The sequence below is a fragment of the Dendropsophus ebraccatus genome, chromosome 5 (genome assembly GCF_027789765.1).
Source record: "Dendropsophus ebraccatus isolate aDenEbr1 chromosome 5, aDenEbr1.pat, whole genome shotgun sequence".
In the NCBI taxonomy this organism is placed as follows: Eukaryota; Metazoa; Chordata; class Amphibia; order Anura; family Hylidae; genus Dendropsophus; species Dendropsophus ebraccatus.
This window is the reverse complement of record NC_091458.1, coordinates 149,366,669-149,391,816: the sequence shown is the minus strand read 5'-3', so window position 1 is coordinate 149,391,816 and position 25,148 is coordinate 149,366,669. Positions and strand designations below refer to the sequence as shown.

General features: G+C 43.8%; 1 protein-coding gene across 3 annotated transcripts in view; it reads right to left on the bottom strand.

Annotated features, from left to right (window-relative positions):
• The window catches only part of HIVEP3 (HIVEP zinc finger 3), an 82,076-nt gene that overhangs the window by 49,478 nt on the left and 7,450 nt on the right, over window positions 1-25,148 (bottom strand). For all 3 annotated transcript variants that reach the window (XM_069971599.1, XM_069971602.1, XM_069971600.1), the window contains exon 2: window positions 17,188-17,237. The gene's annotated coding sequence lies outside the window, so the exon portion shown is untranslated. The remainder of the gene's footprint in view (window positions 1-17,187; window positions 17,238-25,148) is intronic.

The window sequence follows — 25,148 nt, the reverse complement described above, 5'->3', positions numbered from 1 at the left end:
ATATACGCCCGCACAGTGTACACTACATATGAGCTTACGGCCGGATCGTATGCGGCGCCGTGAAAAATGAACAAGACCATTGTTTGAGGACGGAAATGTTCCAACTCACGGCCGTGGATTTCCATGCGGTCCCCTACGTAGTACTTATTTCAGCCAAATTGAACTTGAATTTTCGATCCAAAAGGTTCTGTGAGTTTTATTGGGCTGGGCGAAGATTTCCAAGTAAATGACCTGTTTCAGATCGCTTCGAAACAAGCTAGGGAAGCATAACTGTACTACGGGCGTATGTTCGCGGTTCGTACGCATCCGGCCACGTCGATTTTTCGCATAGTTCACGTAGTTTCAGCCGCACATGTACGGCGGCGTACGAAATGCGGCCGGACTCATACTCAGTGTGAACATAGCCTAAGGGTGCGTTCACACGTACAGGATCTGCAGCAGATTTGATGGCGCAGATTTGAATCTGCAGATTCAAAGCAAATCAATTGTACGCCATCAAATCTGCAGCGGATCTGCTGTAGATTCAAATCTGCGTCATCAAATCTGCTGCAGATTCTGTACGTGTGAACACACCCTACATCAGGTTAAAAACCCATATACCATACGAATACTGACCACGGCTGAGGGTTTGCTACAACTTTATACAGACTGAAAAAACCTCTGTTAGTCAAAGACATAAGCAGCAGAAATGTTACAAGGTACCAGATACAAGCCTGGAGTTCATACTGGTTTTGGGCCTGGTCCTCAAAGGGTTAAAGTGAATGTGCGACTAGGTAAACAAAATACAACAGTCACTAAGCTCAGGTAGATCAGTGAAAAAAAATCCAATGAAGTACTCACTCAAGAGTCTCTATTGATACATTGCCCCCTATAAATTAAAGGGAACCTGTCACCCCCCGTGCCGGGGTGACAGGCTCCCGACCCCCCGTTAGAGACCCCTATACTTACCTCATCCCGCCGGGTCCCGCTTCTGGAGGTGGTCGGGTCCCGGAGATCTCAGCCGCTGCAGCCCGGCGCGCGCGCTGACAGATGAGTCCAACGCTCATAGAGAATGACGGAGCGCTGGACTCTCCTGTCATTCTCTATGGGTGTTGGACTCATCTCTCAGCGCGCGCGCCGGGCTGCAGCGGCTGAGATCTCCGGGACCCGACCACCTCCAGAAGCGGGACCCGGCGGGATGAGGTAAGTATAGGGGTCTCTAACGGGGGATCGGGAGCCTGTCACCCCGGTACGGGGGGTGACAGGTTCCCTTTAAAATATGCAATAAAGGGGTCCGTGGACTCGTGAGTTTAAAAACACAGGAATAGCCAGATATCCCTTCTGGGAAGGTAACCCATTGCTAAGGGGTGCCTCATAGTGGGGAGATCATCAAACCACCCTGATACATAGCCCCTTAAGTCCCACTTGGTTTCGGGTATTTGGAACATGAATAGGGAAATACCAGGGTGGCCCCTAATAGGTACATTGCCTTTTTGTTTCTTACATGAACAGACCGGCGCAGGGATGCTGGTGCCGCGGCCCCTTTTTTGAACCAGTTCCTGCAGACGGCGTCGATCTACGTCTAAGCATGGGCCAGTCATGAAGCACTGGGGGTGGGCCAGCAATCTCCCCTCCCCAGTGTGAACCTTTGTTTCCCAGCATGATAAATAAAAAAAAAGAAAAAATAAATAATAAATATATATATATATATATATATATATATATATATATATATATATATATATATACACACACACAAAATAAGACCGCAGCACTCTGGTAAGGCTATAAATCGGGTGCCAGCTGTCCCACCTGGGTCCACTGGTGTAATGTAGATATTCCACAAGAAGGATATGACTGCAGCACTCTCAAGTCGTGTAACAAAACGGTGATTTATTAGCTCATAGATACACTCAGTAGCAACGTTTCAGATCCATCCATAGGATCCTTTTTCAAGCAAGTAATGATAAATAAAAAAAAAAGAAAAAATAAATAATAAATAAATTATATATATATATATATATATATATATACACACACATATAATGTGTGCACCATGCGGTATAAATAATAATATAGTTTTATAGTTTGGATCATGACAGATGTGGCCATACCAAAAACGTATAGTTTTGTTTTTTTTTATGTTTTATGTAGCCGTTTATTTTGTATGTGGAATACTAGTCATTTTACTATTTGGGAGGATGGGGGGGGGATTTTTTCTCTCTTTCTTTTTTACTTTCACACTTGTGTACATTAACCAGTGATCTTCTGATCACTGTTACAATACACTGCACTACCATTGTAGTGCAGTGTATTGTATATGTCACCATTGTTCTGCCTCAGGCATATGGCTGTGTGGAGGCATATCCATGGCCGGCCAGGGTGCCCCAAGGATTGCCATGGAGATGATCCGAAGCTGTTACCCCACCTCATAACTTCCAATCAGTAAGTATAACCTCCTTACACGGTCGGAACCCATTACATTCTGTAGTCATGATTTGACAGCGGCATGTAACAGGTTAAACTACCCGGACAGGTTGGCATGTTGGCTGATCAGGGCCTCTTAGCATGTCGTATTACACAAAAAGATTATTGGCCTGAAAGGCTGGTAATCAGCCAGGTAAGGCCAATAATCATTTCATGTAATAGGGCCTTAAAGGGGTTATCCAGCGCTACAAATACATGGCCATTTTTCCCCCTACTGTTGTCTCCAGTTCAGGTGTGGTTTGCAATTAAGCTCCATTTACTTCAACGGAAATGAGTTTCAAAACCCCACCCAAACTGGAGACAATAGTAGGGGGAAAGTGGCCATGTTTTTGTAGCGCTGGATGACCCCTTTAAGTGTAGCTTCCATCCCATATATGAGGCCACCTTACCGTGGTGGGATGGTGCACACTATTTGCAAATGGTATGCCAAGAGCCTCATTATTTTTTTGACTATTTTCTTTAGCAGTTGGGGGGGCTGCTTTAAGCGATTTTCATGTCTGGCCATTAGCAGCGAGCTGTTGCTTATAAAATTACATTTGGCCAAATCTGTATGAAAACCTGTTCTCGATAGGAAACTACAACAATTAACTGTGAATTTTTTATTTTTTTTTTATCGTAGAAACTGCATTAGGTAGCCTGGTAGCATCAGCACTTACATCTTCAGATTTTAGTAGCAATGATGCTTTGTAGGCCATTCCCCAAAAACAGAGATTCTGCTCGTGTCTTGTAAACACCTCAGCTGTGCTCGAGAAGCCTTCAGACACGTTTAGCTTTCTGGTTTGCATTGTACGCCTGGCGGTGAAGCCAGCTTGTGCCCCGCAGGGAATGGTTAATGGCAGCACGAGAAGGGTGTTTACAAACAGAAAAATCTCTCTCCATCACAGCTAAGCATGTCGGCGCTGGACCTGCTCCAACAGTAGTATAGGTGGGGGGGATTAAGTGCATTATCCGGAGGGAGAGCAGCTTCTTATTGCTAGAGGTCAGGGATATCATAAGCGATAAGCCTGTCTGGGAGTCTTATAGTAGTATGTTGCCGGTGAGAGATGCAAACAAAGAGAAGCGTGGATCCACAAAATCCATGGACTTCTGGGAAATTCCCATTTGCATACACAATATAAAAGATGCATAATTTTATATATATAAAAGTGCTGCGGAATCTGTTGGTGCTATACAAATAAATATTATATATATATAAAATATTTTTTTTTATGCAAAAATAAAAGAAGAAATTGATAGACGTCGAACAAAGAGACTCGTCCTCCTCGTGACTTCACAGCAGGATGGCCCAGGAGCCAGAAGATACCAGCCAAACCTATTAGCATTGGTAGGACCAGGCAATATACATACATGTAGGCTCTATGCACATATCAGTATCTCACGTGTTAGGTGGTAGGTCTGTAAATACATATACACACGCTCCATTTACACTGACACATTTGTACATTTAAACACATGCACAGTCGTGTGGATACGTGTAAAAAAAAATATCAATTCCCCCCCTTTTTTTGGGCTCTTTAACCGCTTGTCTGCTGAAAGGTTTTCTGAGGACAACCCTGGGTATACAAGTGGCTGCTGCCTCCTTAATGAGATGCAGTTCTCCCTGAGAGGTAGAGAAGATGCTAAATTGGAGAATCATTGTCATGTCTCCATAGCAACAGTGTCACGGAACTGATACTGCATCCTGTTGTCATAGCAACAGAATCCCACTTAACCCTTTCCATTAAAAAAAAAAAAAAAAACACACACACACAGAAAAAAAGCGTATTTGTAGGTAAAGATTAATGGCGATCTCAGAGATGGTGGTATTGGGGTTCAGTGATCCCCCCGCTATCATCTTTTCTAGTGTTTATAAGGTGAGGCTGGCGCACACGTACACAGACAGCGGTGGTGAACATCTGGGGGCAGCTTTAAGCGAGCACACATGTGATGGGGCTAAATTTATATACAGGGAGGGTAAGCTATATATAGACAAAGAAAACTAGAACATACTTAAAATAGGTATGATTCATGTGTTTTCAACCTTGTTTCCCCTTTTACCGGGGTTTGGGGTTTAAAGGTAGCGATAGGAAATGTCGGCTTTTTATAGACTTTAGAGAAATGAGTCACGTCAAACTTCGCAGACCCCCGGCACCATCCACACCTGTACTGCCACATGTAAACCTCAGAAGACATTCAAAAACCTGGACTAATAATACATCCAAGTATGCTAAAAATGTACAGGAGTGAAGCACTCCGCCTCGGCACAACCAGGCTGGAGTAAGCGCTAAAACCTCTCACAAGGATCCCACCATGACAGTCCTCTCCTGCCGGAGTGTCAGCGACGGCCTGCTAGATCCACAGGGAATAATATTAAAGGGGAAAATGTTTTATTTTAAATCAACTGGTGTCAGAAAGTTATCCAGATTTGTAATTTACTTCTATTTAATAATCTCAAGTCTTCCAGAACTCATCAGCTGCTGTATGTCCTGCAGGAAGTGGTGTATTCTTTCCAGTCTGACACAGTGCTCTCTGCTGCCATCTCTGTCCATGTCAGGAACTGTCCAGAGCAGGAGAAGTTTTCTATGGAGATTTGCTGCTGCTCTGGACAGTTCCTGACATGGACAGAGGTGGCAGCAGAGAGCACTGTGTCAGACTGGATAGAATACAATACTTCCTGCAGAACATACAGCAGCTGATAAGTACTGGAAAAGTTTAGATTTTTAAATAGAATATACAAATCTGTGTAACCTTTTGTAGTAAACTGTACCAAAATCTGGTGGGAGCTGGCCCATGAATGGCAGCTAATAGTGGCTAATTTATCATAGTAATGAAGCAAATGGTACCCATACTGGGAAGTGGTAGTACACGTCTTATACTATTTGGGATATATATATCACTCATCAATTCCTTCTTATAAAGCCCAGTTTGAATGAGAAATGTCTTTCTTTCTTTTCTTTATTTCTGAATAGGGTTTTTTCGTTGCATACAATTTTTTTAAGATTGTTATTTAATTTAATTAAAGGGGTCCTCCGGAGAATGAGGGAATTTTACATTTTTCTTTGCCAATACATTGCTTTTTATAAAGTTTTATTACTTTGTAATATAACTTTATTTAACAACATGTATAGTTCCCTCTATCTCCTGCTCTGTTCTAGCACTATCACTATGCAGAGCGAGGTTTGTTCCCTCCATGTACTTTTCTTATGTACAGCACACAGGGGGAGGCTGCCCAACACAATCGCAGTATCCAGCAACCTTAGCAATCACCGCTCCCTCTGCAGAGGCTGCCAGACACTGCCATTGTGTTGGGCAGCTGACCCACAGCAGCATGCCAGGCCTAGCCAATTGGCTTCCCGCGATCACATTGTGGGGAGCCAATACCTCCACTGATGGTGAATGAAGGCATTTTACCGCCATTTAAATGCCCCTAGCAATTTTGCACGCAGCATCTAAATGGTTAAATAGCCAACATGGATAATTGCACCATGCTAGCTATTAGGTGCAGTCCCCAGGAGCGGCGACGTACAGAGAGAGGTCATGTCGGTCACATAACCTCTCCCTTGGGAGTCACGTTTCAGATAAAAACTGAATGGCCCAGATTTATCAAATTGTCTGAAACCCAAAGCGTGTGTTTCTTCCCACTGCAACCAATCACAGTTCAGGCTTCATTTTACCAGCGCTTGCCAAGACATAAAACCTGAGCTGTGATTGGTTGCTGTGCAAAAAAAACAAACAGATAGTGTGATTTTCAGGCAGCATGATTAATCTGGGCCAATGAGTAAATCTGCAACTAACCCTTTGAATAATGGTGCGTTTACACGGAACGATTATCGTTCGAATTTTCGAAATAGCAAGCGAAAATTGGCCTGTGTAAACACAGCGAACGATCAAGCGACGAACGAAAAATCTTTCATTGTGATCTTTCAACATGTTCTCAAATAGTCGTTGGTCGTTCGCTAAAAATTCGAAGATCGCTTCACGTAAACAGTCTTTCAAAGATTTACCCTATGTGTGAGATGGGCTTCTTAAATCTTAAAAACGATCGCAGTAACGATTTTTCTAATGAATTTTCTAACGATTAATTTGTCTAAACGCTGATCGTTATAAAAAACTAATTATTAATTCAAAATTGTTAAATGATCGATTGGGCGAATTATCGCTTTGTGTAAACGGACCATAACCTGGAACTATCATGTAATACCAATCAATTAGGAACAGAGCTGAACTACTGACTACTATGCTACGAAAACAAAATAACTGACAGTCACTGACACCACCTAGAAATAACTCTAACCTACTTACCTGTCATTATGATTCTTCACCTGATCAGCGCCAGAAGATCGGATGCGACCACGCTGGGTCAGTTCTGTGCCTATTCTGATTCCATAGAGCTCATGAACGGAACTGACCCAGCTTGGTCGTATCCAAAGTTACCCGATCTTCAGGTGCTAGACAGGCAGGTTTTCACTACGCAAATGTAAAAGTAAAAGATGTTTACTGATCTAACTTTCTCATTTACAGTATTATGCCTGGCTTTCTGATGGTTGTAGAGTTTGGAATCCAGCATGCTAATTCTGCATGGTGATATCCCAAATGAATGAGGGACGAGGGGTGACAGTCACCGAACAAGCTACTAGCAGGACTGACTAGGGGATGTGACAGAGATTCCCCTTATACCCTGTGCCAAAGACAATGCTCACCCTTTGTATCCCTATACCCCTCCCTTACAACTATGGGGACACTAGAAGAGAATACCTAAGTCACAGAACAATCATTATTATTGTTTGCATTGTGTAATAATGGAAATGTTGGAAAAATGACAATATAGTTGTAGAATTAAAAGGTTAAACTACAAGGGACGAGAGCTTTAGTTAAAGGAGAAGTCCGGTGAAAATTTTTATTAAAGTATTGTATTGCCTCCCAAAAGCTATACAAATCACCAATATACACTTATTACGGGAAATGCTTATAAAGTGCTTTTTTCCCTGCACTTACTACTGAGCATCCCTCTACCATCAACCTATCCAGCAGCCACAGACGTCACAGTCGTGACATCACCATGTTATCCAGGAAGTGACATCACCATGTTATCCAGGAATTGATGCCTTGATGCAGCAGTAAGTTCAGGGAAAAAAGCACTTTATAAGCATTTCACGTAATAAGTGTATATTGGTAATTTGTAACACTTTTGGGTGGCAATGCAACACATAAACATTTTCACTGGACTTTTCCTTTAGGATTGATAGACACTTACTTTTCAGTAGACACGTTTAGTATAAACAGACTGATCTACACAATTAGAAATATGTAGAAGACGGCACTTCCGTGGCGGTGGTGCTCGAGGTGAGAAAATGTTCAGATATTAGGAAGAGCCCGGCACTCACCAAGTAAATTATGCTTCTTTATTGTAGTGTAGCAAACATATGGTACAAGGACGTGTTTCGGCCAAGCATGGTATTGTGCCGAGGGACTGGCGTAAGGCAAATGTAGTGCCGATCTTCAAAAAGGGCTTTCGAACTTCCCCAGGTAACTATAGACCCGTAAGCTTAACGTCCATTGTGGGGAAACTATTTGAGGGGCTTATAAGGGACTACATCCAAGAATATGTAGTGGCTAATAGTATTATAAGTGATAACCAGCATGGTTTTACTAAGGACAGAAGCTGTCAAACCAACCTAATATGTTTCTATGAAGAGGTAAGTAGAAGCCTGGATGGCGGCGCGGCTGTGGATATAGTGTACCTGGATTTTGCAAAAGCGTTTGACACAGTTCCTCATGGACATCTGATGGGTAAGTTAAAGTCTATTGGTTTGGAAAATTTAATGTGTAACTGGATTGAAAACTGGCTTAATAATCGTACCCAGAGAGTGGTGGTCAATGATTCCTACTCCGAATGGTCCCCGGTAATAAGTGCAGGGCTCCAGATGGCGACCAAAATGGTCGCCAATGCGACTGACGTTTTGCAAATGGCGCCCAGATTTATTAATCTGGGCGCCATTTGCGACTGGCCCCGGCGGCAGCGCGCTGTCTCTTTAAGATGCGCGGCTGATGCGCGGCTGCCGGGGGTGTCCCGTCCTATCCCCGGCAGCGCGGCGCATCAGTGAGCTGCCTGGGGCCCTGACTTCCGGCACAGGAAGCGCGCGTCAGAGACGCTTCCTGTGTCAGAAGTCACAGCCCCGGCGTACAGAGAGCTCACTGATGCGCCGCGCTGCCGGGGATAGGACGGGACACCCCCGGCAGCCGCGCATCAGCCGGGGACAGCGCCTGAAGAACAAGAGGATCGCCGGGGGAGCGGGTTGTCAGGTGAGTTTGTGTGTTTGTTTTTTTTTAAATATTGCTTAGCATAGAGGAAAGGGGGGGGGGGGGGCATCTATAATGAGGGGAGAAGAGGGGCCATCTTCAAGGGGGGGAGAGGGGGCCATCTATAAGGGGAGGGGGTATCTATAAGGGGGGGAGAAGAGGGGGCATCTATAATGGGGGGGAGAGGGGGCCATCTATAAGGGGAGGGGGTATCTATAAGGGGGGGAGAAGAGGGGGCATCTATAATGGGGGGGAGAGGGGGCATCTATAAGGGGAGGGGGTATCTATAAGGGGGGGAGAAGAGGGGGCATCTATAAGGGGGGGGAGAGGGGGCATCTATAAGGGGAGGGGGTATCTATAAGGGGGGGAGAAGAGGGGGCATCTATAATGGGGGGGAGAGGGGGCATCTATAAGGGGAGGGGGTATCTATAAGGGGGGGAGAAGAGGGGGCATCTATAATGGGGGGGGAGAGGGGGCATCTATAAGGGCAGGGGGTATCTATAAGGGGGGGAAAAGAGGGGGCATCTATAATGGGGGGGAGGAGGGGGCATCTATAATGGGGGTAGAGAGGGTCATCTATAAGGGGAGGGGGTATCTATAAGGGGGGGAGAAGAGGGGGCATCTATAATGGGGGGGAGGAGGGGGCATCTATAATGGGGGTAGAGGGGGTCATCTATAAGGGGAGGGGGTATCTATAAGGGGGGGAGAAGAGGGGGCATCTATAATGGGGGGGAGAAGAGGGGGCATCTATAATGGGGGGGAGGAGGGGGCATCTATAATGGGGGTAGAGGGGGTCATCTATAAGGGGAGGGGGCCATCTATAAGTGTAGGGCAAACTGGCTGCAGACACTGGGAGATAGATATATGCACAATTATTATTATCAGGGCCCCTCAGGTGTCTGTACTGTAGGGGGTCACTTGCATTAGTCACTAGGTGAGAGATATATCTATCTATATACACATCTTGTGGGGGGGTCACTATGGCTGCAGTCAGAAGTCTAGCTCAGTATGTATAGACTGTTGCAAGCTTTTAAAGGGAACCTGTCACCCCCGGTGCCGGGGTGACAGGCTCCCAACCCCCCGTTAGAACCCCCTATACTCACCTCATCGCGCCGGATCCCGCTTCTGGAGGTGGTCTGGTCACGGAGATCTAAGCCGCTGCAGCCCGGCGCGCACACTGAGAGATGAGTCCAACACTCATAGAGAATGACGGAGCGCTGGACTCTCCCGTCCTTCTCTATGAGCGTTGGACTCATCTCTCAGCGCACGCCGGGCTGCAGCGGCTGAGATCTCCGTGACCCGACCATCTTCAGAAGCGGGGTGAAGATGAGGTGAGTATAGGGGTCTCTAACGGGGGGTTGGGAGCCTGTCACCCCGGCACGGGGGTCGACAGGTTCCCTTTAAGTTCAAGTTCAGAAGAGTAAGCCTCATTAATAGGCTAGCCAAGTGAAGCTGAAGTACTGAGTCAGACTATATGGTTGTCAAGTTGCAAGTTTCCATGTTGAACGTTTTCAAACTAAGAAAAGAAAGAATCTAAAGGAGGAGGAGGCTGCCGTGGCCTCTGCACACAGTAAGTCCCATGTAACATAACATTAATTTTACATGGTTTAAAATGTTGGCGACCAAATATTCTATTTGGCGCCTAAATTTTTCAGGTTAGGAGCCAATGGCTCCTAGGTAAATTTTTTAGTCTGGAGCCCTGAAGTGGTGTACCCCAAGGGTCAGTACTGGGCCCTCTTCTGTTTAACTTGTTTATTAATGATATTGAGAATGGAATTAACAGCAATGTTTCTATCTTTGCAGATGACACCATGCTTTGTAGTACAGTACAGTCTATGGAGGATGTGCAGATGTTACAGGATGACTTAGACACACTGAGTGTTTGGGCGTCCACTTGGCAAATGAGGTTCAATGTGGATAAATGTAAAGTTATGCACCTGGGTACTAATAACCCACATGCATCATATGTCCTGGGGGGAGTTACACTGGGAGAGTCGCTGATGGAGAAGGATCTGGGTATACTTGTAGATAATAGACTACAGAACAGCACACAGTGTCAGTCAGCTGCTTCTAAGGCCAGCAGGATATTGTCATGCATTAAAACAGGCATGGACTCACGGGACAGGGATATAATATTACCGCTTTATAAAGCTTTGGTGCGGCCTCATCTGGAGTATGCCGTCCAGTTTTGGAACCCGATTCATAAAAAGGATGTTCTAGAGCTGGAGAGGGTACAAAGACGGGCAACTAAACTAATAAGGGGAATGGAGCATCTTAGTTATGAGGAGAGATTAAAAGAATTACATTTGTTTAGTCTGGAGAAGAGACGTTTAAGGGGAGATATGATTAACTTATTTAAATATATAAATGGCCCCTACAAGAGATATGGGGAAAAGATGTTCCAGGTAAAACCCCCTCAAAGGACAAGAGGGCACTGCCTGAAGAAAAAAGGTTCAATCTCCGGAGGCGACAAGTCTTCTTTACCATGAGAACTGTGAATCTGTGGATTCAGTCTACCACAGGATCTGGTCACAGCAAAAACAGTAGAGGGCTTCAAAACAGGGCTAGACAGGTTCTTAGACCAAAATAATATAAATGCATATGTATAGAACCTATCACCCCCCCTCCTTGGTTGAACTTGATGGACATGTGTCTTTTTTCAACCGTATTAACTATGTAACTATGTAACTATGTAACTATGGCCTTCATCAGCTTAGGGGTACACCCCTAAGAATCTTAAAGCGACTCTGTATCCATCAGCCCACCCCACCAAACCTCTAGAATCATCCTTTTGATGAGAGTAAATGCTTAACGGTCATGTCTTTTAAAATGCTCCTGGGGCCTTGGTTAGAGAAAAAAAAAGATCTTTTAATCTGCAGCGCTGTGTCAAACTGGTGTGTCTTTGTCCCAGGTCTGCGATGACTCTCCTTCCTTCCTCCCCACCCTCCTCATCATTAAGAACACCCCCCAGGCAGGATTTTTGCTATTCATCACTTGTCTAAACTGCACCTGGGCTGGGATTTTTTTTAAATAGAAGTAAATTACTAATTTCTGGCACCAGTTGATGCAAAAGAAAAAAAAATTGGTGAACTACCCCTTTATTTAGGGTCCAATTAGACAAAGCGATTTTACTTTTTCTCCCATTAACAATTAAAGATTGCGAACAAGAGTTTTTGTGAACGTCCTGAAACATTTGCCACAATACACGGAACACTAGTCGTGAGTTACAATCACAATTACGATGCTCTAGTATACAAACAATCGTTGTACTGAACAAACGATATGTACATACACCAAAAGATGGGCGAACGATTAAGAATGATTTTGTGGTCGGCACAAAAAATGCGATCAACAACAACGAATATTCGTCAGTCATTTGATCGCTGTCTGCATACACACGGAAAGATTATCGCTTAAATTCAAACGATATAACGATTTTTCACACAATAATCACACCATGTAACAGGGCCCTAGAGTCCCTATTACACGGGGCAACATAGAGGAGCAAGTGAGCGCCAATCTGGGCCAATGAGTAAATCTGCAACTAACCCTTTGAATAATGGTGCGTTTACACGAAACGATTATCGTTCGAATTTTCGCTATAGCAAGCGATAATTGGCCCGTGTAAACACAGCGAATGATCAAGTGACGAGCGAAAAATCTTTCATTGTGATCTTTCAACATGTTCTCAAAACGTTGTTGGTCGTTCGCTAAAAATTCGCAGATCGCTTCATGTAAACTGGGTAGGACCCTGTAAGTAAGGGCCCTATTACACGGAACGATAATCGGCCCTATCCGGCCGATTATCGTTCTGTGTAATAAACACAACGATCATTGGCTGATCGTTGATTTAGGTTTGGACCTATAATTGTCAAGCGCCGACCGCGCATTGCTACGTGTATTAGCGATGCACGGCTGCCGATTTGCAAAGTGTATACATTACCTATCCATTGTCTAATGGATAGGTTTAATGCATGTTATTTACACCGAACGATTATCGTTCAAATTTTCGCAGTAACAATCACAATTGAGCGATATTCGTGTAAACACATCAAACGATCAAGCGGCGAGCAAGAAATCGTTCATTTTGATCTTTCAACATGTTCTCAAATCGTCGTTTGTCGCTAAAAATTCGCAGATTGCTTCGTGTAAACAGTCTTTCAAAGATTCACCCTATGTGAAAGATGGGCTTAAGCGATCTTAGAAACGATCACAATAACGATTTTTCTTACGAATTTTCAAACGATTTTTCTAACCATTTATTCGTCCAAACGCTGATCGTTATAAAAAACTAACTGTTGCGTCAAAATCGTTAAACGATCAATTGGGTGTAAATGCAGCATAATAGGCAAAGTAAATGAGCGCTGATCCAGCAGATTGGCGCTCGTTTACAGTTATCATCAGGCCGTGTAATAGTACCCTAAGTTAAATTGAAAAAAAACAATAGCAGATTATGAGAGTCAGGGAGGGCAGATGACGTCAGCCTGGTAACTAGCATAGTGTGAAGGGGATGAGAAGAAATCACTCGATGCGATGCTCTGAAGATTGCATTGTTTCCAGTTTTAGTGTCAGTGGAGAGGAAGTACCTATATATAGCTGGGTTTTCCTCCCCCGCAATTCTCCCCCGTGCCCACGCACCCTCCTATCACCGTCTATTTATAGCTGCCTGAGAGATATCTCTACCTCACACTGGCGCTGCTGGGTGGATGTGGTCAGCATGCAGGGGAAGTTCACCGTGCCGCCGTAATATTACACTGACTCAATACCATGAGACCAGGAACCACATGGGGTTTTTTTTTGTTTTTTTTACAAATACCAGTTAGAATTAATTTCAGTGCTATGAAATCCAACATGAACGTCTAATAAAACTAACTTACTTTACTATACACGACTGAGCCGTCCTCTTATTCTATACATTTCTTTCTGGGGAAAAGGCCTTATTAAATGGGTTGTTCACGGAAAAAAAAAAAAAAAAAATATCTTTCAAATCAACTGGTGCCAGAGATTTGTAATTTACTTCAATTAAAAAAATCTCAAGTCTTACAGTACTTATCAGCTGCTGTATGTTCTGCAGGAAGCGGTATATTCTTTCCAGTCTGGAGAGCAGGAGAGGTTTTCTATGGGGATTTGCTGCTGCTCTGGACAGTTCCTGACATGGATAGAGGTGGCAGCAGAGAGCACTGTGTCAGACTGGAAAGAATACACCACTTCCTGCAGGACATACAGCAGCTGATAAGTACTGGAAGACTTGAGAGTTTTTTAATAGAAGTAAATGACAAATCTCTGGCACTTTCTGGCACCAGTTGATCGGAAAGAAAAATTGTTTGGTTGAAGAACTCCTTTAATTGGGCTGCAAAAATCAGGCGAATATTGCCTCATGTGATCAGCCATAAAACGATCAAATGGTCGCTCATCAGCTGATCGCTCACTTCTGACCAGTCAAAAAATAAATTGCTGTCGGTTGAACTTCTTCCCCTGTGAATGAGGAGACAGACACCTGTTTACAACTCAGTTTGAGGCTGGGTCCACACTACGTATATATCAGTCAGTATTGTGATCCTCATATTGCAACCAAAACCAGGAGTGGATTAAAAACACAGAAAGGATCTATCTGTTCACACAATGGTGAAATTTAATGGCAAATATTTGCTGTTATTTTAGAACAACGGCTGTTATATTGAAATAATGGCCGTTATTTACTGTTATATGGCGGCCATCCACTCAATTTCAACATTGTGTGAACAGATCCTTTCTGTGTTTTTAATCCACTCCTGGTTATGGTTGCAATATGAGGACCACAATACTGACTGAAATATATGTAGTGTGAACCCAGCCTTAAAGGGGAACTGCAGAGAAAAAAGTTTTTGAATCAATGGGTGTCATAAAGATATATAGTTTTGTAAGTTACTTCTATTAAAAAAATCTCCAGTCTTCCAGTACTTATCAGCTGCTGAATGTCCTGCAGGAAGTGGTGTATTCTTTCCGGTCTGACACACTGCTCTCTGCTGCCACCTCTGTCCATGTCAGGAACTGTCCAGATAAGGAGAGGTTCTCTATTGGGGATTTGGTGCGGCTCTGGACAGTTCCTGACACGTACCGTCATTGAGCGGACTGAGAACTGTCGTACCACCCACAGTGCAACAAACAATCCAATTTACATATTAATAAAATGACAAATTTAATTAAAAGAGAGATGAGGATATAGGTAAGAAAATTACTTTTATCCATAGCAAAATGACTGCAGGTTAGATCTTTGTTTCCCTTTAAGCACAGCATTGAATCTTTATGTGTGAATGCATCCTTAGAGGCTCTTACACATGCAGATCTCTGCAACTAAGGGATCTACTACACGGAGCGATAATCAGACATATCAGGCCGATTCGACCGATTGTCGCTCTAATAGAGACAAAGATCAACCGATGAAACAATCCCCGTTTCTTTAGGTCCGGTCCTAAAATCATCGGCCGCTGACCGCACATCTCTAAGTGTAATAGCGATATGCGGCAGACAGCTAACGATTGAGTAAACTGTTCACACATTACCCCTCCACGCTCCCGGTCTCCTACTGCCTTCTGCTCTCGTCCTGTGTGTTGCAGCTTCTCTGAGTGGACAGGCAGCTCAACCAATCACTGGACGGGACTGCTGTGGACAGTGATTGGCTGAGAGGCCTGACAGCTCAGAGAAGTTGCAACACACAGGACGAGAGCAGAAGGCAGGAGGAGACCGGGAGCGTGGAGGGGTAGAAGATCAGCGCTTGTTTACATTATTGACTGCCTGTCTAATAGGACCCTGATTTTAAATACATTAAGGGTGCCTTCACATGTACCGGATCTGCAGCGGATTTCACGCTGTGAATTTGCAGCGAAATCCGCTGCGGGTAAAGTGCCATTCATCCCTATGAGAGCCCATATTAGCAGCGGGATTGACATCCCACTGTGAGTATGTGAGTTAACCCCACGCTGCCCGCCGCCGAGAGCATACTTTACCTGCTCGGCGCCATGGCTGCAGGTGAGGCTCCCAGCTCCCATCGGTCCTGGTCAGCCAATCAGTGCACTGGCTGAGCGAGACCGAAGCCGGGAGCCTCACATGCAGTTGCGGCGCAGAGCAGGTAATGTATGCTCTCGGCGGCGGGCAGTGGGGGTTAACACACATACTCACAGCGATGAAAGGCACTGGGTCCGCGGCGGATTTCACGCTGAAAATTTGCAGCGAAATCCGCTGCGGACCCAGTGCCTTTTATCGCTGTGAGTATCCGGTACGTGTAAAGGCACCCGAATGGTGCGTTCAAACCTACAGGATCTGCTGCAGATCCTGTAGGTGTGAACGCACCCTTAAGAAGAAAAATATTAGGAGCATAAAAAATGCACAGCAGATCCACAGTGGATATGGTAAGAGTGATTGTACCCTAAGGATGCATTCACAGGTACAGGATCTGCTACAGACTGATGCTGCAAATATAAATGCAATCAAATGATTAAATACAGCATCAAATCTGCCACAGATCCTGTAGGTGTGAACGGTCCCTAAAGGGGTAGTCTGGGAGCATCTTTTAGAAGGGATCATGCTTGTACATACTAAAATTGCATTCAATGCATGTCCCATTGCTGTCCTATATTGTACAGTGCTTTCATCTGAAAAATACACAATGTGCACACAGCCTAAGTATGATCCTACACGAGGCGGAGAGCACCTGCAGTGACGCACACGGTAACCACAATGCGGTTTGCTTAGGTTAAGCTAAGAAATCAAATGATTATAAAATAGGGAAAAAACAGCAAATCATATACAAGGTCATACACGGTGCTCAGTGAAGCGGACACCGCCTCTACTTTTAAAGGAAGTAAAAATGGAACAATTTTCATGAAAAAAAGGCCACATGTCAAACAGCTGCAAAATAAAATTGCCCGAAGAATAACCATTTGAACAGCTGTACAGCTTACAGCCAAAGCGGACTCCTTAAAGGGGAACTCTGGCAATTTATTTATTTTCAAATCAACTCATTTCAGAAAGTTGTACAAATTTGTAATTTACTTCTATTTAAAAAAAAAGTCTTCCAGAACTTATCAGCTGCTGTATGTCCTACAGGAAACGGTGGATAATTTCCAGTTTGACACAGTGCTCTCTGCTGCCACCTCTTTCCATGTCATGAAATGTCAAGAGCAGCAGCAAATCCCCATAGAAAACCTCTCCTGCTCTGGACAGTTCCTGACATGGACAGAGGTGGCAGCAGAGAGCACCATGTCAAACTGGAAATTATCCACCACTTCCTGTAGGACATACAGTAGCTGATAAGTACTGGAATACTTAAGATTTTTAAATACAAATAATATATAAATGTCTAGAACTTTCGAATACCAATTGATTTGGAAAAAAAAAACTAATTTGTTTAAAAAAAAAAAAAACAGTTAAGATTAACCAACCAGAAGCAAAAAGACATCTCACCTGTCAAACTCTCAAAGGGAATTCTCCATCGGCATCACATAACGCATCTCCTGCAAAATAAAAAAATGTTAAGATATTAATAAATCTTATTCTTCATACAACTTAATGGTATACAGTATACAAACGGCACCACGGTATACAAACCATGGACCATGAAACCAAATGGTCCTGCCGGACAGAGGACTACATTAAACCAGCACACGGGAACATCACCGAGGATGAAGGTAAGAGATATAACTTTATCCTCAGATGTCCAAAGGACCCTGGACATCTCTGTTAATGTTCGGGGTGATTGGCGTTTGTGTTCCAGGTTCCGACTACCCCATCCACACAGTAATGAGGAGGTACTGGTAAGTAACTGCTGGAGGAATAAGTGTTAAAACTGTCTTAAAGGCATATTCAGAAAGCAATGTCACTAGGACATGCCCTGACTTTATGGAGTTACTTCTGTACAAGCATTACTGTCATTTAAAAACTTTGACATGGCATAGAGAGGTAAAAACAGAGAAGTGCAACGGCAACCTGCAAGTGCCAGGACTTACCATGTATACTCCTCCTATCCTACATGATAAGAAACTGCTCTAGAATTATTATTTTTTTAATTAGGTTCTTGGCAAACAATTTGCTCAAACATAGTGTACCATCTCACAATGTTAGGGTGACCTCAGAAAAAGATGGTACCTACACTAGCAATACCCTCTCTTGGGCTCACATTAAAGAGACTCTGTACCCGCAATCTGTCCCCCCCTTCCCCAAACCACCGTCAGATAGCTGCTTTTAATCCAAGATCTGTCCTGGGGTCCGTTCGGCAGGTGATGCAGTTATTCTCCTAAAAAACAACTTTTAAACTTGCAGTCCCATGCCCAGCGGCCATGGCTTAGAATATCTGTGCCCTAGGCTTGCACCGCCTCTTCGCCACTCCTCCCCGCCCTCTTCATCATTAGGAATGCCCCTAGAACATTTTCTACTGTCTGAACTTTGCACAAGTGCCTTAACGATCCAGCCCATGTGCCGTGCTGACACAGCTGAGGAATAGGAGACAATCTGCCTGGGGCATTCCCAATGATGAGGATGGCGGGGAGTAGAGACAGAGAGGTTGTGCCAGCCTAATGCATACACAATCTAGGCCATAGCCGTTTGGCACAGGGCTGCCAGTTTAAAAGTTGATTTTTAAGACAATAACTGCACCACCTGCCGAACGGACCCCAGGACAGATCTTGGATTAAAAAGCAGCTATCTGAAGGTACAAGCGGTATGGGGGGGGGGGGGTCAGATTGTGGGTACAGAGACGCTTTAAGCCTACAAACTGAGCAAGAAGGATCCAACTAGCCTCTGTGTTAAACACCCTTAGGAGATGGATGGAGTGCAAGCCAATAGGAGACAGCCTCACGCACCACATGTGACATAAAGAAAAATAAAAAAACGGCCAGCACTCCAATAAAACTCTTCACACTATGCAGGTGCACACTATACAAACAAAAACAGTAAAGTGCATCAGCAACCTGCAAATGCTAGGACCTAAAGGTATGTTCACACTGAGTAAAAGCGGCGGAATTCTGCCTGCCTCAGTTTGTCGATGGGAAGCCACATGCGCCTCCGCTTCATGCTCAAAGAACTGACTTGTCAATTCTTTGAGCAGAGAGCTGTTGTGCGTGTGGCTTCCCATCAACAAACTGAGGCAGGCAGAATTTCACCGCTTTTATTCAGTGTGAACATACCCTTACTGTGTATTATCCCTCCCCCTGTAGTTTTTTATCGTGTATACGACAGGGAAAGTTTATACGGCTAGTCCAAGCACTTTTAGGTTGCTGTTGTACTTTCCTGTTTTTGCCTGTATATCAGCCACAGCAGCATGCACCTGCATAGTGTGAAGAGTGCAACTGGAGTGTTGGCCGCTTTTTATTTTTTAATATGCCACAGAGAGGTGTCAAAAAGCTTTGATTAATTGGGGGCCACCGATTGCTAGATTGAGGTGGAAGAAGCACTCGGCTAAACACTTCTCTCTACATCTCTCTCCTCGCTGCTGACCCCAGTTACATTTTTTTTTTCTTCAGATTACCCCTTGCATATTTACTAGTGTCAGTATAGGGCTATGTTCACACTATGTAAAATAACGGTGGTTGTTTTCACCAGCCGGTCTTTGGCGACCGAAACTACGGCATTATTCCACTACGTGGAATTATGAGCGCACGGGCTAGTCGTGAAACTACGTCCATTGTTTAATTTTGTTTCCTAGCATGTTTTTAAGCTGGCTGAAACAGGTCATTTACTTTAAATACTGCGCCCAGCTCGAGAAACCACTCAGAAAACTTTTTACATCAAAATCAAGTTTAATTCGGCAGATATAAGTTTTACGCTCGCGGCCGCATTGAAATCCACGGCCATTGTTGTAGTATTACTGGCCAGAAATAATTGACAAGTTCATTTTTCACGGGGACGTATAAACAACGGCCGGTATCTGATACGTAGTGTGCATTCAATGGCCATAGTTACATTGTATTGCATTCATAATAGGTAACCTCAAAACAACACCCATAGTTTTGCGGCTAGGACTACGGCCGTTGTTTTACGTAGTGTGAACAAAGGGTAGGGTTTGGCAACGTTCGTCCAAACTCGAATGTTCGGCATTTGACTCTCAGCGGCTGGAAAAGTTAGATACTGCCCAAGGGAGTCCTGGAAAACCTGGATCCAGCCAGCATTAAAATCCCTGATCACTGACGCCTTAGTAGTCCAGTGGACAGTGCAACTCAACTCAGAATCCATACTGCGCTGTTACCTTATATCGGAAAATTGAAACGCTGAGTCTACCCAATGGCATCCAGCTGTCCATGTGTACATGGAGACTCTTGGCAGCAACAAGAGTTTTAGCTTAGGAGTAACACAATGTACTAGGTTAAGGCTAATAAAACAGACCCATCTCCTGCCACCCCAAAACTGTCACCCCATATATCATGTGTGCTGTGGATCAGAGCTCCATACACTCCGAGAGCAGCTGATAATGAGATGGCCCTTGGCTGTCATCCTGCTGATCAGAGGTGCATCCAGCTTCCCTCGAAGATGCTTGGAGCTGCTGCTAATCTCAGACAACTGACTCAGGAGATTTCCATTTTTGGAAGGAAAAAAAAGTTTGAGCAGCGTTCACAAGCAAAAAAGTAATAAGGAAAAATGGCAGATATTGGAAATAGTCACAGATAAAAGCAAGATGGAGTGGAATCTGTGAGCTACAATCTCATGATCAGATGACCCTGCCAAGCATTAAAGGGGTACTCTGAAAATCTTTTTCTTTCAAATCAAACTGTGTCAGAAAATTATACAGATTTGTAATTTAGACCCGAAGCTCTATTCATTCCTATGGAGCTGTCCGATAGAGCTGAGTAAGCACTCTTCCAGCAGCTCCATAGCAATGAATGGAGCCAAGGGTACCGCACGTGACCCTCGGCTCTATTCATAAGAAAGACGCTGGGGCCCGATACAGAGATTGGGAGGGGGGGTAATTGTGGATTACACTACAACTTAAGGCCCTATTCCACAGAACGATTATCGGCCGTATTCAATCGGCAGCAGATTTGATTGCCCAGAATTGATTTGCTTTGAATCTGCAACTTCAAATCTGGTCCATCAAATCTGCTGCGGATCCTGTACGTGTGAACGGGTATGTTCACCCTTAATTGTCCCATTGCATTCAACGGGATTTCCGCTCTGTTGTTCACACGGCGGAATTTCCACACAGAATGTTCTGCCACAGATCCACTTTCGGGTGGGCAGGCTCCACTAGAAAAATCCCATAGAAGTCATTGGGGCTTTGAATTTCCGTTTTCCGCTCGAATTCTGCGCCTATTCCGTCAGAGCTGAAGATGCGGAAATTCTAAGCAGAAAACTTTCCTCTTCAATTCCTCGCCTTTTCCTCAGTGTGAACATACCCTTAGGCTATGTGCACACTTAGCATGAGACTGGCCTTTCCGTGGAACGACCGGCCTCAGAAAAGATCATCCCGGCCGGTACTGCAGTACCAGACGGATGATCTTTAGCGCCGCGCCTGCATCAGAACTCACCACTGCACACAATGGAGCGAGCGACTGGGGCTGCTTGCTCCACTGTGTGCGCTGACAGGGTTTTCTGCGGATGCTATTCAATGAATAGCGGCCGCAGAAAACTGACGTCATTTTTTTATGGCGCAGCTAGGGATCTCAGCCGGAGTGTATACTATGTGTATACACTCGGTCCGGGATTCCCTCAGAAGGCAGCACTACGTAAGTTCCGTGGGAAATACAACGGCCGTGATTTCCACGGAACTTAGGTTGTGTGAACATGGCCTTAATCTGCAAGATACTTGCACATCCATCTGGAACTATGTGAACAAGAACACCTATATTAAAACACAAGTTGCATTTCTTTTCCAAGTTGTATCCATAGCTTTCATTCGCCGCGCAGGCCAAGGAGGAATGGTGTGAACATTCACTGTTGGAGAAGCGGGAACATAATGGCACCTTATACAGAAGTGAATTTACTGACAAGTCATAATAGTAGATGCAATGTCGAGAGATATGTTCCTCCTCTGTAATACATACCGGTTCACATATACACATCACAACTGTTTTCCGCATTACAATAGAAGTTTACTATTTTAGCAATATATCCTACGATGAATGCTCAACCTCCAAGTATCAGGCAACGTATTCCTTGTGTAAATCTACGATATATAAACCACTAAACCTGAACCACCAGCAGAATATTCCATCAGGCAATGTCGCGGTTCAGTCAGTGAATGTACCAATGTTCTATTTGTGTAAAACGGGAACTAAAAGCATTCCATTAAACAATGTACATGGCTGGCGAAAGAGACACAAAACCTTGAAAATGAAATACAGATACAAAACTAAGAGATGTTCGCTAGTCCCAGGCTTGTTTTGTAGCCCTGCTCTTTCCATTTCCCGTACAATTTTATGCTTAAGTACCACAGAGTGGTTATATAAAGCCAACCAATCACTCGTGTGTTAAAGCGCTGCCTTATCATGTGTCCTGCGTCTTTTGTAGAAACTTTAGCTGCTAAAACTAAGGGCCGTATTCAAAAAATTGTTAGATGGTTCGTAACTGAACGATAATCGTTTTGTGTAATAGCAGACAACGATTTAATGAAAAACGGGAAATCGTTCGTCGCTTGATAAAATTTGGACCTATTTTTATTTTTGATCATTTGCAAATCATTCGGTGTAATAACGCATCATTAGGTCATTCCCTCTAAAACTAACGCAATAGCGACAACAGGATGACCGCAAGAACGATCATAAGTAACAATCTTCGTTCCGTGTAATCGGGTGAACGATTTCAGGTCATTCGCAATAGAAGTCGCTTGAAATTGTTTATCGTCAAAAAATCGCTGTGTGGAATAGGACTCCGGCGCACAGGAGCGGCAGGGAGCCGGGACCTAGCCATCTGGGCTGTCACGGCTCTCCGTCTGTCAGCACGCTCTGCAGGATGACTGACAGGAAAAGAAGCCAGTAAGAAGCCGCTTTTCTTGTTAATCATCCTGCAGAGCGTGCTGCCAGGCAGAGATCCGTGTCTAGTTCCCGGCTTGCTGTCTGTCCCGCGCTGGAATAAAAGATTAAGGGCCTTTTACACGAGACGATTATTGTGCAAAAAGTTGTTAAATTGTTTGAATTTCAGCAATAATCTTCCGGTATAAACGCGGCAATCAAACCACAAACATAAATTTGTTTGTACGTCATTGATCACATCTTTTGAGCTGACCTCAAAATCACTGTTCTTAAAGGGAACCTGTCACCCCCTCGTGCCGGGGTAACAGGCTCCCGACCCCCCGTTAGAGCCCCCTATACTCACCTAATCCCGCCAGGTCCCGCTTCTGGAGATGGTCGGGTCACGGAGATCTCAGCCGCTTCGGGCACCGATATCTCCGTGACCCGACCATCTCCAGAAGCGGGACCCGGCGGGATCACGTGAGTATAGGGGGCTCTAACGGGGGGTCAGGAGCCTGTCACCCCGTCACCGGGGTGACAGGTCCTCTTTAAGTCCCTCAGTGTAAACTCATAGTTCACAGTATACAAATGCAATTACGAATGTTCACTGAATATATGAATATATACAAACGTAATTATGATCGCAATAACGACTTTTCATAGCGATTTATCTTCTTGTCCAAATCGCTTAAAAGAAAAAATCATTACTTGTTCATTCGTTAAACAGGCAATTAAGCAATTTATCTGTGCTTGTAAAAGGGCCCTTAGGGTCCTATTAGACAGGTCAACGATGATTTTAGGTCAGGACCTAAAGACACAATAAGCCGATGATCGATGTGATCGGTTGATCGTTGTCTCTATTACACAGTGCGAATTTTCGCTCCCTGTAATAAGTCAGCACCTAAAGTTTCTACAGAAGACACATGGCAAGGCAGCGTTTTAGCACGTCTTCCAGGCGCGGCTAGTAGCGTCACCTGGAAAATCTGAGTGATTGGTTCACTTTTAGTACCTGAAACTACTATTCTCTTTTCAAAATTCCGTTTAAGAGACGAAGCTGAAAACTTGTGAAGGTTTATTGAAATCTGTCGATCCTCAGGCTGCAGTCACACGTCCGTATAATCTGTTCACAATTGCAGACACACTACGCACCCATTAGTTTATTAGCTTTAATGGGTTTGAATGGCTCCGTCCATAAATGTATGTTATAGGGCCGTGACCCTTACCACAAAAGCACTTCCATAGGGCTGTCCATAGCTACGGGTCCGCAGCTATAACACTACAGATTGTGTGAATGTAGGGCCCTATTACACGGGCCGATTATCGTGCGAAAAATCGTTATATCGTTCGAACTTAAACGATAATCGTTCTGTGGAATTGCAAGCAACAATCGAAAAATCGTTCGTATGTCGTTGATTTAGATCTGAACCTAAAATTATCGTTAATCGTTCGCTGTAATTCCACATTCGTTCACTCAATCATTCGTTTCACTAATCGCTCAGTGTAATTGCACATTGTTTATTGTTTCGCTGGGATCAGAAGGAGTAAAACAATCGTAGTCACGATTGAAATAACGATTGTAGTAACGATCATAACTAACAACGATTTCAGGTTAACGATAAACAATGTCGTTTGCGATCGTTTATCGATAGTTGTTAATCGTTAAAAATCACTCCGTGTAATAGGACTCTTACATTGGATACAATAATACAATATATTTTAAGGCGGGATCTATCACTTAATGCTGGTGGGGCAGGGAGAGGCAACCAGGGACTGCACCGCTGACTAATGGCTGAGGTATCTGGAAAGTGATGACAGGTTTCCTTTAAGTGCTATGCACTGTGTTTAGTACAGACAGGAAGTGATGGATATTTTCATTTATGTCAGTTTGTATAACAGGGTATAAAACAAAGGAGAAAATCATCTAACACTATGACATAAGAGTCTGTAATACCAGGCACCACAATAACTAAATCCACTGTAGCAATTAATGATCTAATTGGAAATATCAATATTTCTTACTAGGATTTGTTTCTATCTGCACTAGTATTTTTCTTGTTCGGTTCAGTCATTAGACCATGACCAGACCCATGGCCACTAAAGGAACCCATTGACTTTGACTCCCTGATAAATAAACCAATTATTGTTTTGCATTTAAAGGGGTAGTTTACAAAACAAAAAAATTCTCCTGCTCTCCAGACTGGAAAATATACTACTTCCTGCAGGACATACAGCAACTGAAAGTACTGGAAGACAATATTCTCTACTAGAAGTAAATTATAAATATCTGGCACCAGTTTCTTAAAAAAAAAAAAAAAAAATAATAATAATAATAATAATAATAATAATAATAATAATAATAATTATATATATATATATTATTTACACACATATGGGTGTATATATATATATATATATATATATACACACATACATATGGGTTCACACTACGTATATTTCAGTCAGTATTGTGGTCCTCATATTGCAACC